Source organism: Pelophylax lessonae, assembly GCF_965119305.1.
Source record: "Pelophylax lessonae genome assembly, chromosome: 1".
In the NCBI taxonomy this organism is placed as follows: Eukaryota; Metazoa; Chordata; class Amphibia; order Anura; family Ranidae; genus Pelophylax; species Pelophylax lessonae.
In genome coordinates this window covers 449,509,524-449,526,386 of record NC_138768.1, presented here as the reverse complement: position 1 = coordinate 449,526,386, position 16,863 = coordinate 449,509,524, and positions in this window count along the sequence as shown.

The window sequence follows — 16,863 nt, the reverse complement described above, 5'->3', positions numbered from 1 at the left end:
AAACAGTAACATACATCAAGAAACACACAAATGTTTTGTATGCAAGAAACAAGGTAATTTAAAAGCAGATTGCAGAATTTGGAAAGCCAGGATGCAAAAACAAACTAAACTACAAAAGGCCAAAAGTGGGAAGGAAGAAATTGATTTTGCTTCATATAATGAATATATTTTTCAATCCAAAAGTTGCACATAATCTTTGCAGGCATAGTGTGTTAATTCAGGAGTTACAGGTCACAAAACAAATTACAGACATTTCTTTATTCACCTTGACCAGAGTAAAAGAAAAAAAATCACTTCCGCTAATGGGCAAATAATGGAATCTGGAAAAATAGGAGACGGTTTTCTTTTCTGTTCCATTTTCCAGAGTGTCACGAGAAAGATACCTGTGGAAAATGTGAAAAATGTTCTCTATGTCCCTTGAAACGAGTCTCTTGTCAGTAGAGGAAGCTAGTCAATACAGTGCCTTTCCAAGATGATAGTTGTGCCATCACAAAAAGGGTTATCTTACTTGCAAAGGCTAAAATTACAGGTAAAACTTCAGTGTGTTCAAAATTTCATGAACTTCAAATTGAGGGAAATTCCACATCAGTGTCATATGAAGATAAGCAATAAAGTGACACATAAATAGAAATGAACACAGACAGTCCACACACTGTAAAAGAAGAAAGCAGGCCACAAGAGGCTTCAATCAGGAGATCCACCAGAAGCAATAAAGGCATCCCGGCCAAACTGTATGTACTATGTTGCTCGATTAGCCTTAATACCAGAGCTAGATTCATGGGATGAGATGTAAAGATTTCCAACTTATGAGAAACAAAAGTGGATCAGAGCGGCTGATGAAGAGATGACATCCCTTAGTGAACTGCAGACATGGACACTTTCAGAGCTACCTCAAGGTAAGTGTGTATTCAGCTGCAAATAGGTTTTTAAGGTCAAATGCGACTCTGAAAGCAGGGTCTGTAGGTACAAAGCACAGTTAGTGGCAAAAGGGTACTCACAAAAATTTGGTAAGGATTATGATTCTAATTTTGCTCCAGTTTCAAAAAAGTTACTTTCAGAACACTTTTAAGAGTGGCAACTTCTCAGAAAATGGTTGTGAAGCACCATGATATCACAACAGATATCATTCAGACACATTCTTAATGGTGATATCGAAAAGGAAATATATATGACACAGCCAGAAAGATATGTGTAAAAATGGAGAATTGCAAAAGACTGCAAATTACAGATTTGCAAATTGCAAATCTCGTGTGCAAGTTGCAGAAATCTCTTTATGGACTTAAGCAATCAACTCGAGCATGGAATTTAAAAATAAACAACGTCATGCTAGACAAAGGATTCATATAAAGCTAAGCTGACCCATGTCCATACTCAAAATGTGTAGATTATGAATATATGTACATTTTACTCTATATGAATGACTTGATTGTTGCTCATAGAAGGATGAGGAAGTTGCAAAGTTGACTGCAGTGTTTGACTGAAAAGTTGACAGCATTTTGAGACGAAAGATCTTGGGTATGTGACATATTACCTAGGAATTAAAGTACAGTGTAAATAGGATGGCAGCTTCCTGTTAAATTAGAAATCTAAAATTTAGGCAGTGCTTCCGCAGTTAGACATGACTGAAGCCAAACAACAAAGTATTCCCATGGACCCATCATATCTAAAAATGGAACGGGATGCAGTGGGGACATTGCAACCACTACGGACTGGACTATGTCCAGACATCACAGCTGCCATGTCACTTCTCTATAGACGCGTGAGTAATCCACGTCAAAAAGACTGGACTCCAATCAAGAGACTCATGATATATCTTAAACCATTGAAGGACTTAAGTCTGAAGCTGTCTGCAGTTGGTGATTTGAACCTCATAGGAGGGCTCTGATTGGGCAGGTGACCTAAACACTCGCATATCCACAAGTGGTTACTTGTTCAAATTAGAAAACAGTCCTATATCTTGGTCCAGCAAGAAGCAGACCTCAGTAGCTTTGTCTTCTACAGAGGAAGAATACAATGCTGATGCCTTTGCCAGTCAAGAAGCTGTATGGTTTCATCAATTGCTTGAAGATCTTGGAGAGCCAATGTCCCAGCCTAAAATCTTATATGAGGACAATCAAGGATGTATCAAGCTCACCAATGAGAAGATCATTGCAAAAACAAAGCATATTGACGTCAGACATCATTACATTCATGATCTGATTGAACAAAATGTAATTGTGCTTAAGTGTTCTGAAAATAATAACATGATTGCAGATGCTTTGACAAAACCGCTTATAGGAAACAGATTTGTAGAACTAAGTTCCAAAAAGGGACTAATATAAGGAGTGGTAGTTGAGTGGGGGTGTTGGAATACATTGATCATGTATTTTTGTACAACAACTACAGATATATTCTTCAGCCAGTAGATGGCAGTGTTTATAAGTTTTTAGCTGCATCTATGATTATACTCTATGTCTTCTTCCTGAATAAAATTCCTGCTTCCTGTTTGCAGTTAGGCAGCAAGGCCCATGTGGACTGTACACTGTCTGTCGGTTCTGTAGGGCTATATATACGGAATTTCCTAACACTATCCTATTGGATGCTGCAGTCCCATATGACCCTAGCAGCCATCTTGGGTCCGGCAGAGCCCATTTAGGGCCCTGGTTCCCAGGCTTTGTGCACATTTTGCAGGTGGATAGAGAATGGACAGGTTCCCTGTCTGGTAGGGACAGAACTAGTGGCAAGAAAACATTCCTGATGAGGAGGGGAAGCTTAGAGGTTGCCAATTATCTGAACATCTTCCTGCTTGGACATGAGAAGGACTGGTCGCACTGTGCTCCTCCTAACAGGTGCTATCAGTCGGCTGACACCTGCTCTCTACATGCTGTTGGACCTGTGAGTGTGCCCGGTTGAGCCTATTTTCCCACTTGGTTTATTGTAAAATGTCTTGCATAATTTCAATGCAAGTTCTTTCATCACACATGGACTGTGTGTATTATTGCCACCGCACCATTCTGCACCTCACCTACAGGCTGAAATATATACACTTTTTGTTCTAAAATGGGTTGCAAAATAATTTATTATTTGAGAAGAGAGGTATGAGCTTAAGTTTTCATTGTCAATATATTAAATAAAAACAAGGATACATAGATTTGGAAAGTTTGTGCAATGGATAATTGGTAAAAAATTAAATTGTGCTGGACATAACATACTGTGTGTCAAAAAATATACAAGTGCTGAGAAAAAAAGAATGACTTTGCTTAATTCCTACTTTCTTTTAGTAATCATAGGGACAAGGAATGGAAGGAAAAGTAGGAGTTGAATGAAAAAGAGACTTGAGGCAGGTGGTATGCATAGTGTCCTTTTATTTTTTTCTTGTAATGTTTGAAACTATGCCATTGATTACTACTTCTTATGAAAATGCTAACTGCCTAGCTTGCATGTGGATCCAAAGGCTTCAATTCTGTTTGAGTGACTGACAACAAAAAAGTATAAAGAACTTCAGACTTCTTTATGACTTTACTTTCTGTCTGTTAATCAGACTTCTTGTAAAGGGAATTTCCAGTTAGGAGGGGAGATCATTTTTTTTTTGTTCCTTTTTGTAGTGACACCAATAATTACAGTCCTTGGTTTCAGTAATCTAAGGAGATTCTGGGTACAAGTGTAGCCTGGTACTTTTTTCCCTTTTAAATGGCTGATATACTTTAGGACAGATGGCGCTCTCTATCTCCAAAAAGGTTCATACAAGGACTAGCATGGCAAAAAAAAAGATAAAAATGGCTTTTTACGCTTACCTCAAAGGACTCCTGTACCTGAAAGCTTCTGAGGATAACAGAAAGTCAGTAACATTTAAAGATCACTCATGCAGTAATCTTATTTTCAGAAACTCCTGTATTTGCACCGGTATTCTACAGTTACATTTTAAAATCATGGGATAAAACACATTTTTTAAGGTAAATGGAACAAATGTGTGGACATAACAGCAATTCTATTTTGTATACATCTATTTTTTTTTTTTATAACTTAATTCATATTCCTTTTTTTTTTAACCTCTGGCTAATCTAGTTAATGTAGCAGTTCTTCCCTAGAGCCTTGGATCTCAACATGATGCTGACATAAAGATAATGTTTCCAGAGACAGCTCCAATTTATGTGTCGAGGTTAATCAGGTCAATCAAGGAGATAATATCTAGTTGATATAAACGTAAAAATCAACTGGATCCTCTGAATTGGCTTTTGAAAATATATTATAACTTGGTCAACCTCTTTATTTTAAGATGTCCATGATTCTTGATGATCTCTTGTGTGAGATAACTTTTGTCTTACTTTATTGTTTCTTGCATTATATAGCTCAGTAGCTTTCAGAATAAAGGCCAAGCCAATCCAAAAGTGATATTTTATTTATAGGTTAGGCTGATAGGCTACTTCTAGAACCAACAGCAAGATATTTGTGTCATAATCCATGTGGCTATCATGTCTTTGGAGACTTGTCATGGGAATTGGGTATGGTCTCATCCACTTTTGTGTGTTTCAGCATCTTCTGTTGCAATGAACTTACTATACTCCATAATCTGAGAAAATGCAATATGCATGACTATGCTAAAGATATGCAAACACATTGTAAAAATTAGTTAAACATGGATATAGACATAGTTCGCCAGGTTGAAAAAAAAGTCCAATCCAGTTCCACCTGCTGAGATCTGCCCACGTTCTGGATATGCAGTTAAAGAATAAGTTCACCTTCCATAACATGTTACATGTTATGAATGCACCACCCCCACCCCCCCCCCCCCGCTCCACTGCTGTGACAGCTAGTGGGGGATCTTCCCCCTCCCCCCACGAGCTGTCAAAATAAAATAAAAAACGGAGCTATGCTCCAGTCGTGTAACTTATTCACAGTGCTCTGCAAATGGAAAACAACGATGTCCGGCAGCCTTTGCAGCTGTCGGCTTGTTGTTTTCAATGAAAGACCACAGTGCATTCATTCTTCCTGTCAGAATGTATCGGCTTCTTCGTATGACGTACGAGCAAGCCAATTCACTGACAGATCTGCAGGAGCCCTGTATGGCATCAGCGATCTGCTGATCGCTGGTGCAATGCTTTACAGGCTTCCAACAAAACCAAAAAATAATAAAAAATTTGCATTTTATTATTTTTTTGTCAAAAGGTTAACTTATCTTTAAAGCTCCCCCATCAACAAATGTAATTAGTTGCCAGTATATGATTATCTACAGTAATCCAGGAACACAGAAAAGGAAGTTATGTAAACTCTGATATCCTTAGCATCTCTGATACAAGAGGGTTGATTTACTAAAGCCAAGTGTGCTGTTCTCTTTGCAAGGGAAGTTGTGCTTTGATGACAATGTTTCCACATTTCTTTATGGACATTTCATATTCTTCATGATTTGTTTCCCACTTTCCACTTTACTGTAGTCATTACTATGACTTTAGACAGTCATTAGTCATTTCAATGTTCTTTATAATGTAGTCAGTTAGCGTTAGTGTAGTCAGTTGCTCTTAGTAATAAGTGGCAGCTCACAAGGTGCTTAGGGGTTCCATCCTGTGCATAGTTATGTAATGTCAGTCTACAAAAATCCTGGGAGCACATTACAGCCTTTCCAGTATTATTATATTTATTGTGCCATTAGGGATTCAAAACTGCATAGAAATCAGGCAAATTTAGTCCTTCATCAGATACACACACTTTTTTAACTGACATTATGGAATGGTGATATAGAAATACACAGGATTATGTTACTGTTGGGAGAAAAAAAATGTAATGTCCAGTTTGCAAACCTTCGAATGACTATCAGTGTTACAGTCAGGCCTCATTTGCTAATGTTGATATGTTCCTAGCATGTTGTTGATAATATATTTAGTGCACATATCAATTGTATTACGAACACCTCTACATAAATAACCTGTGAGGTTTGGTCCCAACCAAGGACCTCCTCCAGGGAAGAAACGGGGGAACGGGATGTTTTGATGCTTTAATGTAAAAAACTTACGGACAATGGTACAAATAAAGCAGAAGATGTAGATAGATTAAAAAATATATTCTTTATTGACATATACAGATCAGATAAATAGACAGTACAAAATGTGAAAAAATATACACATTCCTCAAAAAGCCTAATAAAGGCCAAAAGCAGATCAGATTCCAGATATAGCATACATGCACATGTACTAAGGAACTGAATGTAGGACCCAAAACCCTACGCGTTTCAACTATTTTGTCTTCCTCAGGGGGGAGAGGTGGTCCAAAATTCCTCAGAACATATATCTATACAAATAATACAAAAAAGGGAATTTACAATAGTTATTAACATTGAATAAGTGAAGATGTACATGAAAGAGCATTTTATGCTGTACACTTACATCTAAATGTTGATGGTTTTTGATCAAAGGTTTGCGCATGTAGCACGTGCTGCAGATCTCCCAGCTCAAAGGCCCCAAAAGGGAAAACAGATCCCGACCCGGAGACCACAAGGGGCAGGAGCACTGAGAAGGTTGGAGCCGAACCTGATGGAGACATGGCGGTACGGGAGGAGGGGGTGGGGAAGAGAAACAAAAGCCAGGACAGGGAAGAGAAAAAAAAAGGAGAAGAAAGAAAGGTAGAAATTGCAGGAGGAAGGAGAAGAATTATGATAATGTGTAAAAGAAAAAAATGAAAAAAATGAATAAAAAAAAATGAAAAAAAAAGAGAGGGTTACCAATATTCAAAGAAACAGTAAAAAATAAATGAATACATAAATAACCAGAAAGGACTTGTCAGTCCAAGTACCTGCTTAGGTTTTTTAGTCACTAATACCCAAAGCATAAATAATGCAAGGGGGTGACTATATAAATAGAGGAAAATAGGTGATGGAACAAAAAAAGGGGAGGTTTTGTTCCTTAAAAGCAAGAAAAAGGAGAAGGAGTCTCTCCTGGACAAAAAAAAAGAGGAGGGGAAGAAATGAGGGGGAAGGGATAGAAGAGAGTGAGAGACAGAAAGTGGAGTGAAGGAAAATAAAAGACATTACAATCTTGTAACATGATAGTATTGGGTGATGCAGAGATCCAAGATCAAACATACCTGCTTTAAGAGACTCGACACGCATGCCTCCCCACAGGAAGTAGGGACTGAAGACATGGGTCGAGAAGCCAGGTATATATGGAAGAGAAAGACCCCACCTCTTACCTCAATCAACCAATACCGCCATGTTGTACCAGCAGGAACTGCCTCCAGCTCTCGCCCACTGGTGGAGAGAAACTCCACCTGCCCCCCCGCAGCTGACATCTCCCGGACCGCCCCGAACCACGACGGTCATGTGACGCCAATGGAGGGGCGTGACAGTCTCGGGAGGAGCCCCCATCGAGGGGGAAAGTCCACATCCGGCCTGGCAAACCGGAAGTGACCTCGTCCCGCAGACCGGAAGTTGTCCGGCAGCCATCTTGGAACAGGGCAGACCGAGGGAAAGAGAGCCGCGCCGACACAGGATCCGGTGTGGAGACACCAGAAAGGAGGAGACCCACCCAGGAAAGGGAGAGATCCTCCTGGCCCCCACACCCCCCTAGGGGGGAGCAGGGCCACCTGTGCCGGGAGGTCACCGGGAAATGAAACAGAATCCCAGAGGGGCATCCAGGGATGGGAGTCATGCAAGCATCTGCAAACCAAAAGACAATGTTGAAAATGTATTACATTATTTTCAGCAGAGAACAAGAGATGATCAGGGAAAAATAATAAATAACTCAAGAACATAACTACATGGAGCACAAGGACAACAGAGATGAATGAAAAATAAAAAATTAGAAAGAGAAAAAGCAGCACACAGGACAATGAATCTTATAATAAATGATGAAAAAAGTAAATAAAAATAAAAATAAAAAAGGGAGAATGAATTATTCTCTCCATGGAATTTACATAAGATGTTCCCAACGACCAGATACAAAGCCCTCTAGAAAGGGTTTAAAACTGATCACCTCATTTAGCCCAGGGGATGTATTTGCCTTTAAGGAATGTATCCATCGTGCTTCTTTTTGCAGGAGCGACTTATTCCAGTCGCCCCACCTTTTGATTTGTTCAGGGGTCATGGCCTCAAGTGCCCAGAAGGTTAGTTCTGGCATATGATAGCCATGATTGTTGGCAATATGTCTCCCTATGGTGGTGTATGGGTCCCCTATCTCTGCAGAGGTGACATGTTCTTTTACCCTTCTCCAAAACTCCCTTTTTGTTTTGCCTATGTAGAAGGCTCCACATGGGCAATTTAAAAGGTAAATAATACCTACTGAGAGGCAGTTAACATGATGTTTCAAACTGTGTTTGTGACCGTTGGGTAATATATGGAATTTTGAACTTTTGAGATAGGGGCACCATTGACATCCACCACAGGGATATGTTCCCTTGGGCTTCCCTGTTCCTTCCAGGGAGACTGAAGGTAAGAAGGTGCTAGATACTAACTTGTCTCCTAAGGATACGGGTCTTCTGAACGTTATTAATGGTTCAGGAGGTATCAATTGTGCAATTCTTTTGTCAGCTTGCAAAAGGTGCCAGAAATTGGAAAGGTGCTTGCGGATAATACCATGTTGAGAATTGTAGGTAGTAATAAAGCGCAGAGGTTGTTTATTAGTTGAAATATCTTTTTCCTTATTTTTCAAAAGAGAGGATCTGTCCTTTGAAGCAGCTTTATTGTAGGATTTACGTAAACAGTTTTTTGAGTAACCTCTGTGTAATAAACGATTTCGCAGCTGGGAAGCTGCCTGTTTGAATTTGTCATTGTCGCTACAGTTACGGCGTAGCCTCAAAAACTGTGAATAAGGGATAGATTGAATGAGTGGTCTTGGATGGAAACTATCCGCTCTTAAGATGGTGTTGCCAGCCGAGGGCTTCCTGAACAAATCACTGGTCAGAAAGCCACCGGGGGCAACCTCCCCCAATACATCCAGGAATGGGATTCTGTCTAAACTGTGTGACATGGTGAATGCCAGATTGAACTGGTTTAAATTCATGGCAGTGAGACACTCTTGGAGGAGAGAGAGCAGTCCATCCCACAGGACAAACACATCATCTATATAGCGTAACCACAAGATGAAATGTTTGGAAAAATGGGAGAACTCGTCCGAGTGGAGGAGCTGACGTTCCCATTCCCCCAGGTAGAGATTGGCGTAGGATGGGGCACAGCATGTCCCCATCGCTACGCCCTGTACCTGGAGGAAGTGGGAACGATCAAAGGAAAACACATTATGGGAGAGGATATATCGTAGTATATCCAAAACAAACTGAAATTTGCCCATGGAATGGGCTGTGCTCTGACTAAAGTAGTCTCGAATGACCTCGAGACCTTTGGAGTGGGGAATGGAGGAATATAGGGCCTCCACATCAAAGGTGACCAAGTAGGTACCCTTAGAGACATGGAGGCCATCTATACATGACAGAAAATGACCTGTGTCCTTAACATAGGATGGGAGACCCATGACAAAAGGACGGAGAAAGGAATCAACATAAATGCTCGCATTTTAAGATATGCTTGCATTGCCCGAGATTATGGGTCTGCCTGTGGGATTGACAAGGGACTTGTGGATCTTGGGAAGTGCGTAGAAAGATGGCAGTCTAGGATGGCGATTATTGATGAAATCATATGTGTCTTTGGTGATTATTTTGTTTGATAGGCCTGCATCTATTATTTATAGAATTTATTGTAGAAATGTGTAATTAAATCCAAACTAACAGGGCAGTACCACTCTCTATTGTTTAATATTTTGAGACACATAGTTTTATACTGTTCTACATCCATGATCACTGTGTTCCCGCCCTTGTCTGCTGGTTTTATAATTGTGGACTTATCTCTGGCTAAGGAGTTAAGTGCTTGATGGTGTTCAGGGGGCATATTCATGTCCGGTGTTGAAGGGATTTGAATTGCCTCAATGGCTTTAGTTACACATTGGAGAAAGGCCGCTAGATTTGGATTGGAATACACAGAAGGAAATTTTTGTGACTTCTTTTTAAGGGTATTTTGTACTTGTTCTGAGGGTGAAGAAGTGGACGGGAGATCCAGGAGACCCTCAAGGTCAATTCGATCTATGAGGTCCCGTGGGTCTCCCTCCTCATGGAGTAATGTTAAGTCTCTCAGGGCTCGCTTCTCCTGAATGGTCAAACGCTCAGGGGAAGAGTCCCGAATTTCCGAAAATTTGGTATATGGTAATTGCAAGATGATCTTACGGGCAAAAAGTTGTAAATCCTTAATCACTGAGAATTTATCAATATTTTGTGATGTACAGAAATTGAGGCCTAGAGACAGGACCGAGATCTCCTCAGTCGTTAGTGCACGTGTGGAAAGGTTAATTACCTTTAATCTTTCTTGTTCTGTTGTGTTTGTGTCATATAAGTCTCTATTTGCCTGTGTCCTTTGTGGGGCTTGTGCAGGTGGGCAAGGTGGGAAAAAGCCAGTGTTGACATTTGAGACGGGGCTGGGGTATGTACCCGTATCTTGGGGGTAGCCCCCATGTCACGGGGACCTACTGGTTGTGCTTCTAGCAGAGGAGCTTGTGTAGGTGCAGTTGTGAAACCTACATACGATGTGTTGGATGCCTCGTGAACTGAAAGGGAGTGTGAGGTATCTGGATCAGTAGTCCGTCTTTTGGAGCTAGAGTCCAAAGAGGACTCTAGATGATAGAGGCTCCTTTTGCGAGATGTGGATTCATTAGCATTTGGGCGGAGTCTCTGTGAGGAAAAGGAGGAAGATGGTGTGGCCAGGTGATCCTGTCTTTGATAAGATCTCGTGTTCATTTTAGTGTCTTGTGTGTTCCAAAAACATGTGTGTTCCAAAGACATGCATGCTGAGGTACATATACAGTACATAACGTTAAGCTAGTCTTGGCCTAGAAGGGGACTGTGGGCTTGAGAAGTCTATAGGAGTACATGTGGTATTATATACATTCCCACTCTACTACCTAAACTAAAGATATAAATGTATATATGTAGCAGCCATGACCTAGTAAGTATACTGACAGACTTAAATTCTATCAGTGCAAAAAGTGCACATCTCAAAGACAGTTCTCAAAAATAATTCATTTTAATATAACAAATATCTACATCTAGATTTCAGTACTACTTATCGAACTATTCGTCACAAAAAAAAGTGAAAGTGCTAAACATATAGTAAATTTGTATTCCAAACATCAATATAACGTCCAGAAAAATCCACAAATGGTAACTGTGTTCTTCCTCTGAAGTAGAGCCCTGCACGGGACTGTTTTATTAAACCCGCACCCGCCCGCACCAGCTGAATGTATGACCAGCACCACCCGCACCCGCAATGTTTGTGTCCACTCCCGCCCGCACCCGCAATGTTTGTGTCCACTCCTGCGGTTTTGCCCTATACTCACTGTATAAGACTACCCCCTCTTCTGAGGCAACACCATTTCATAACATCAGTGGAGCCATCACTTCCCTATTTAATATTTTAGCCCACTGGATGTGCCCTAATATGTACTGTAGCTTCTACTACATACAGAACTTCTCTATTATTAATAGTTTAGCCAAAGCTTACTGTATACACATCCAGCGAGCTACTTACAGAATGTCCCTGTGCTGTAATACTCTATGTACCATGCTGAGCCAATCACGGCAAGCTGTGTATTCTATTATCGCATACAAAGCCTGCTCGGATTGGCAAAGGTTGTATAAGCCGCCTCTCTGACTCAGCCAATCCGAGCAGGCTTTATATGTATTAATATAATACACCACTTGCCGTGATTGGCTCAGAACGATACATAGAGTATTACAGCACAGGGACGTTCTGTAAGTTGCCAAAGGTACTGTATACACATCCAGCGGGCTAACATTTTTAATAGGGATGTTCTGTAATTAGCTGAAGCTACAGTACCTGGCGTATAAGACGACCCCCGATTTTTTGTGTATTCTTTTTATTATAAAAAAGTGGTCTTATACGCCGGAAAATATTACACCAAATTGCACCGTTCCCCATGGGTACCCGCGGGTCTCCGCAAAATTTTTTAACTGCCCACTCCTGCCCGCAGCAGAGGTAAAACCGCCCGCTCCCGCAAGATTTGCATTGGGTGCTGCGGGTCCCACGGGAGCCCAAACCCAATGCAGCCCTCTACTCTGAAGTTCTTGTGCGGGAATATAACTCAAATAGTCTGAAAGACATAATCTGCTCCACCAGTCTTGTCTAAATGTGTGAAATTCATCCATGACTATCGCTCTTTAGGATAGTATTCACCCTTTTTGTAGGACAATGAAATTATAAAAGGTCATTTGTGCCTGGAGATGTATGGCATCTCAAGCCTATAGTAACGTTTTGTTCAAAGGAACAGCTCCTCATTCAATGACATATACTGTATAATGTGTATAGAATCCACATAGTGTAATACCATTTTTTTAAAAAAAAATTTTCATTAAAATGCAATAAAGATAAGTTCTGTGCACTCAAATCCAGTACACATGATATAGCAGCTTTAGACTACATGCACATTTGTGTATTTGTCTGTGCAGCAGTAAGACACTGTGGATTTCTGATATCTAGGATGTTCTAGAGCTACGTACAGCCACCCATAGACATGAATTGGTGAAGACAGCTGTATGCAGCTATGCACTGCTATTTGCATTAGGTAGCGCACGTGCAGAGACATAATGTACGTCTGTGCACATGAGCTACTTTATGATAGTAGCTGAGTACAGCTGCCTGCACCCATTCATGTCTATGCATTGCTTTACATAGCTTTAGAAGAGCTAGGACACTAAAAATATGCAGTGTCTTTACCCTGCATGGGCAAATACAGCTATGTGCATGTAGCCTAACCTTGACCAGGTGTGTATCTAGCGTTCCTCTTTCTAAGCTGAATTAAGCAATCTGCACGTGTGTGTTTCCACATTCAAACTCACCCCTAAATTTGACATTGCTGAGCACTGTAAAGCTACTATACTTTGTGCAATGGATTGCAGTGCGCAGAGCATGTGAGTTATTTTTTTTTTAATTTAAAATACAGCACGCCAACAATTAACTTTTTTTTTTTTTTTTTTTAGTCCCTGTTTGGTCTGTTAGATATACCAATAAAAGAATTGAAATATATATGTTCAATAATTGCAAAACTGTTGGTTGTGCCAAAAATCCAGTAAGGGAAATCTCTGATGACTTGAAACCTACAAAGCCAATGCTAAAGCCCCGTACACATGTACCGATCGTCGGCCGACCGATCGGCCGTCTTTTGTCCCCGGGCTGTTGTGTCCGCTGAAAAGTGCAAAAGACTGCACACGAATTTTGTCCGCCGACTGCAGAAGTGATGTCATGTGATGGTTAACTTTCCCTGTGTTTTTTCTTTTCTGAGCATGCCCAGTCTTGCAAATCTGCTGTCTGTCGGCCGAATTCTGTATTGACTGGCGAACAATCGGCCGTTCTGGTGTCGGCATACAAAAATTTTAATGCTTGCACGACAGATTCTGTTCGGCCGAAAGTGCGCTGTCGGCTGTCGGAAGCATCATACTAACAAGCCGAAAATCGGCCGATCGGTCGTCGGCCGAAAAGATTCACGTGTGTACGGGCCTAAAGGAATTTCCTTTGGTGCCTTATTGATTTGCGTGAAATGTGAATTTTCAATGGTACATGTATTTTAAGGGCTTATGTCCACCAGTTACTAAATAGCTTGAATGGCAAAATGTAGGTCAATACACCATAAGGACATCTGTAGAAGTTGTTTCAACACAAAACAACACTTTGATAGGAATGGGTCTTAGTAAAAAAATATGTTTTCACTTGTCCATGTATTTTGCCAACACTAAAAAAAAATGTTATTTTGAGGAAAAAGTATTGGACCCACCCCTGCCGCTGGTCAGGTAGGAGAGATGCTCCCTGCCCCGAGGCCGCTCAAGTAGATACCAACACAATCTCTGCCACAGCAGAGTGTCAGGAAATAAACTGCCCAGCAAGTATAGTGTTCCAGGTGTCTAACTGACTGTCACTCTGCCCCCCTTCCCCCATACTGTCCTCCACTGCCCCCCTCCCAGCCACCCCCCTCACCACCACCACCACCGCTGCCACCGATCCCACCCCCCTCATCACCGCCACCGATCCCACCCCCCTCATCACCACCACCGCTGCCACCCCCTTCATTTCCATCACCGCTGCCACCAATCCCACCCCCCTCATCACTGCCACCGATCCCACCCCCCTCATCACCACCACCGCTGCCACCGATCCCACCCCCCTCACCACCACCACTGCTGCCACCGATCCCACCTCCCTCACCACCACCACCGCTGCCACTGATCCCACCCCCCTCACCACCACCACCGCTGCCACTGATCCCACCCCCCTCACCAACACCACCGCTGCCACCAATCCCACCCCCTTCATCACCACCACCGCTGCCACCGATCCCACCTCCCTCACCACCACCGCAGCCACCGATCCAACCTCCTTCATCACCACCACTGCTGCCACCGATCCCACCCCCCTCACCACCACCGCTGCCACCGATCCCACCCCCTTCATCACCACCACCGCTGCCACTGATCCCACCCCTTCATTACCACCACCGCTGCCACCGATCCCACCTCCCTCACCACCACTGCAGCCACCGATCCCACCTCCTTCATCACCACCACCACTGCCACCGATCCCACCCCCCTCACCACCACCGCTGCCACCGATCCCACCTCCTTCATCACCACCACCGCTGCCACCGATCCCACCCCTTCATCACCACCACCGCTGCCACCGATCCCACCCCCTTCATCACCACCAACGCTGCCACCGATCCCACCTCCCTCACCACCACCACTGCTGCCACTGATACCACCCCCCTCACCACCACCACCGCTGCCACCGATCCCACCTCCCTCACCACCACCACCGCTGCCACTGATCCCACCCCCCTCACCACCGCTGCCACTGATCCCACCCCCCTCACCACCACCACCGCTGCCACCGATCCCACCTCCCTCACCACCACCACCGCTGCCAGACTTTGATTATTTTTTATTCTGGTAATATATCACCATCGCAATAAGTGGACTGTTCTTGATAATTGCTCCACTTTTAACTGGAATTTGCTCTTATGTACAGTATGTATGTATCTATCTATATATATATATATATATATATTGTGACAGGAAGTCAGGTAAATCTGGGAGTGTAGTCACAGAGAGGAGACACATTCCCACCTGCTTTGGAAAGTTCACTAATTACTATAGGGTGTTGGCTACAGAGCTAGCCAGCAAGAAGTTTAAAGGCCTTCAGCTGTTCAGAATGAGGAAATTAAGGCCTCTATAATTTGTCCAAAGGAAGTCTATGGATTGCTGCCTCCTGTCGCTGTGTGAGCTGGGAAGAGGAGGGCAGACATACGTGTGCCTCCTGACGCCGTGTGGGCATGGGAGAAGGACTGCTGCCTCCTGTCGCCGTGTGGGCTGGGAGAGGGGGACAGTCAGATGTGTGCCTCCCGACAAGCTGGTGAGCATGGGAGAAGACCCCCTGAAGTGATATGCGCTAAGGAGGGTAACCAAGTGTGAAGACGTCTCAAAGGTGAGGACATGGACTGTTTTGCTATGTGGAAAGAAAACAAAGGGACATGTTCCATGTGAAGAGTGTGAAGAGTAAAGGGACCTGTTAAATGAACTGTGTTCAATGTGAAGAGTCTGAAGAGTAAAGGGACCTGTTATAAATGAACATGTGCTGTGTGAAGAGATAAAACATGGACTGTTGAGTATCCGCTGTAGGATAAGAAAGTCTGCCCAACAGTAGGTTGGGGACAGACTCTTAGGTAGGTTCCAGCGTGAGAAGGTAGCCGCCCACAGAGGCAAGGATTTATTTTGTCTTTTATTTTATTTTGGCTGTTTTGACGCTTGCAATTGTGTGAAGTAAATTGCATGAATAAATCAGTCTTGTTTGCAACCTCTGCTCGGCTATCTCTCTGTGAAAACGCACCCCCAAAGGGGTCATCCACGCCTACCACCGAGCTAATCCCTCACAATATATATATATATATATAAAACTCTATGTGATTTCATATCTGTCTTATCTACATATAATACACGCTTCACATGTGCTTTAAAATACATGGTTTTCCCTTTTTGGAACAGGAAAATAATGACGCTATGCTGTTGGGCTGGTATAATAATGCCTATGGGGCTGGTATGAAATTATTTCCAGGGCTGGTTTTTATTCCCAGTCCGGCCCTGCTTTCACTCTGTCATATCGGTCACTGGGAAGTTCAACATGGCACCTCATGGCAAAGAACTCTCTGAGGATCTGAAAAAAAGAATTGTTGCTCTACATAAAGATGGCCTAGGCTATAAGAAGATTGCCAAGACCCTGAAACTGAGCTGCAGCCCAGTGGCTAGGACCATACAGTGGTTTAACAGGACAGGTTCCACTCAGAACAGGCCTCACCATGGTCGACCAAAGAAGCTAAATGCACGTTCCCAGCATCATATCCGGGGTTGTCTTTGGGAAATAGACATATGAGTGGTGCCAGCATTTCTGCAGAGGTTAAAGGGATGCCGCACACTGCATCAAATTGGTCTGCATGGCTGTCGTCCCAGAAGGAAGCCTCTTCTAAATATGATGCACAAGAAAGCCGCAAAAAGTTTGCTGAAGACAAGCAGACTAAGGACATCAATTACTGGAACCATGCCCTGTGGTCTGATGAGACCAAGATAAACTTATTTGGTTCAGATGGTGTCAAGTCAAGCGTGTGTGGCGGCAACCAGGTGAGGAGTACAAAGACAAGTGTGTCTTGCCTACAGTCAAGCATGGTGGTGGGAGTGTCATGGTCTGGAGCTGCATAAGTGTTGCCGGCACTGGGGAGCTACATTTAATTGAGGGAACCTTTAATGTCAACATGTACAGTGACATACCGAAGCAGAGCATGATCCCCTCCCTTCGGAGAC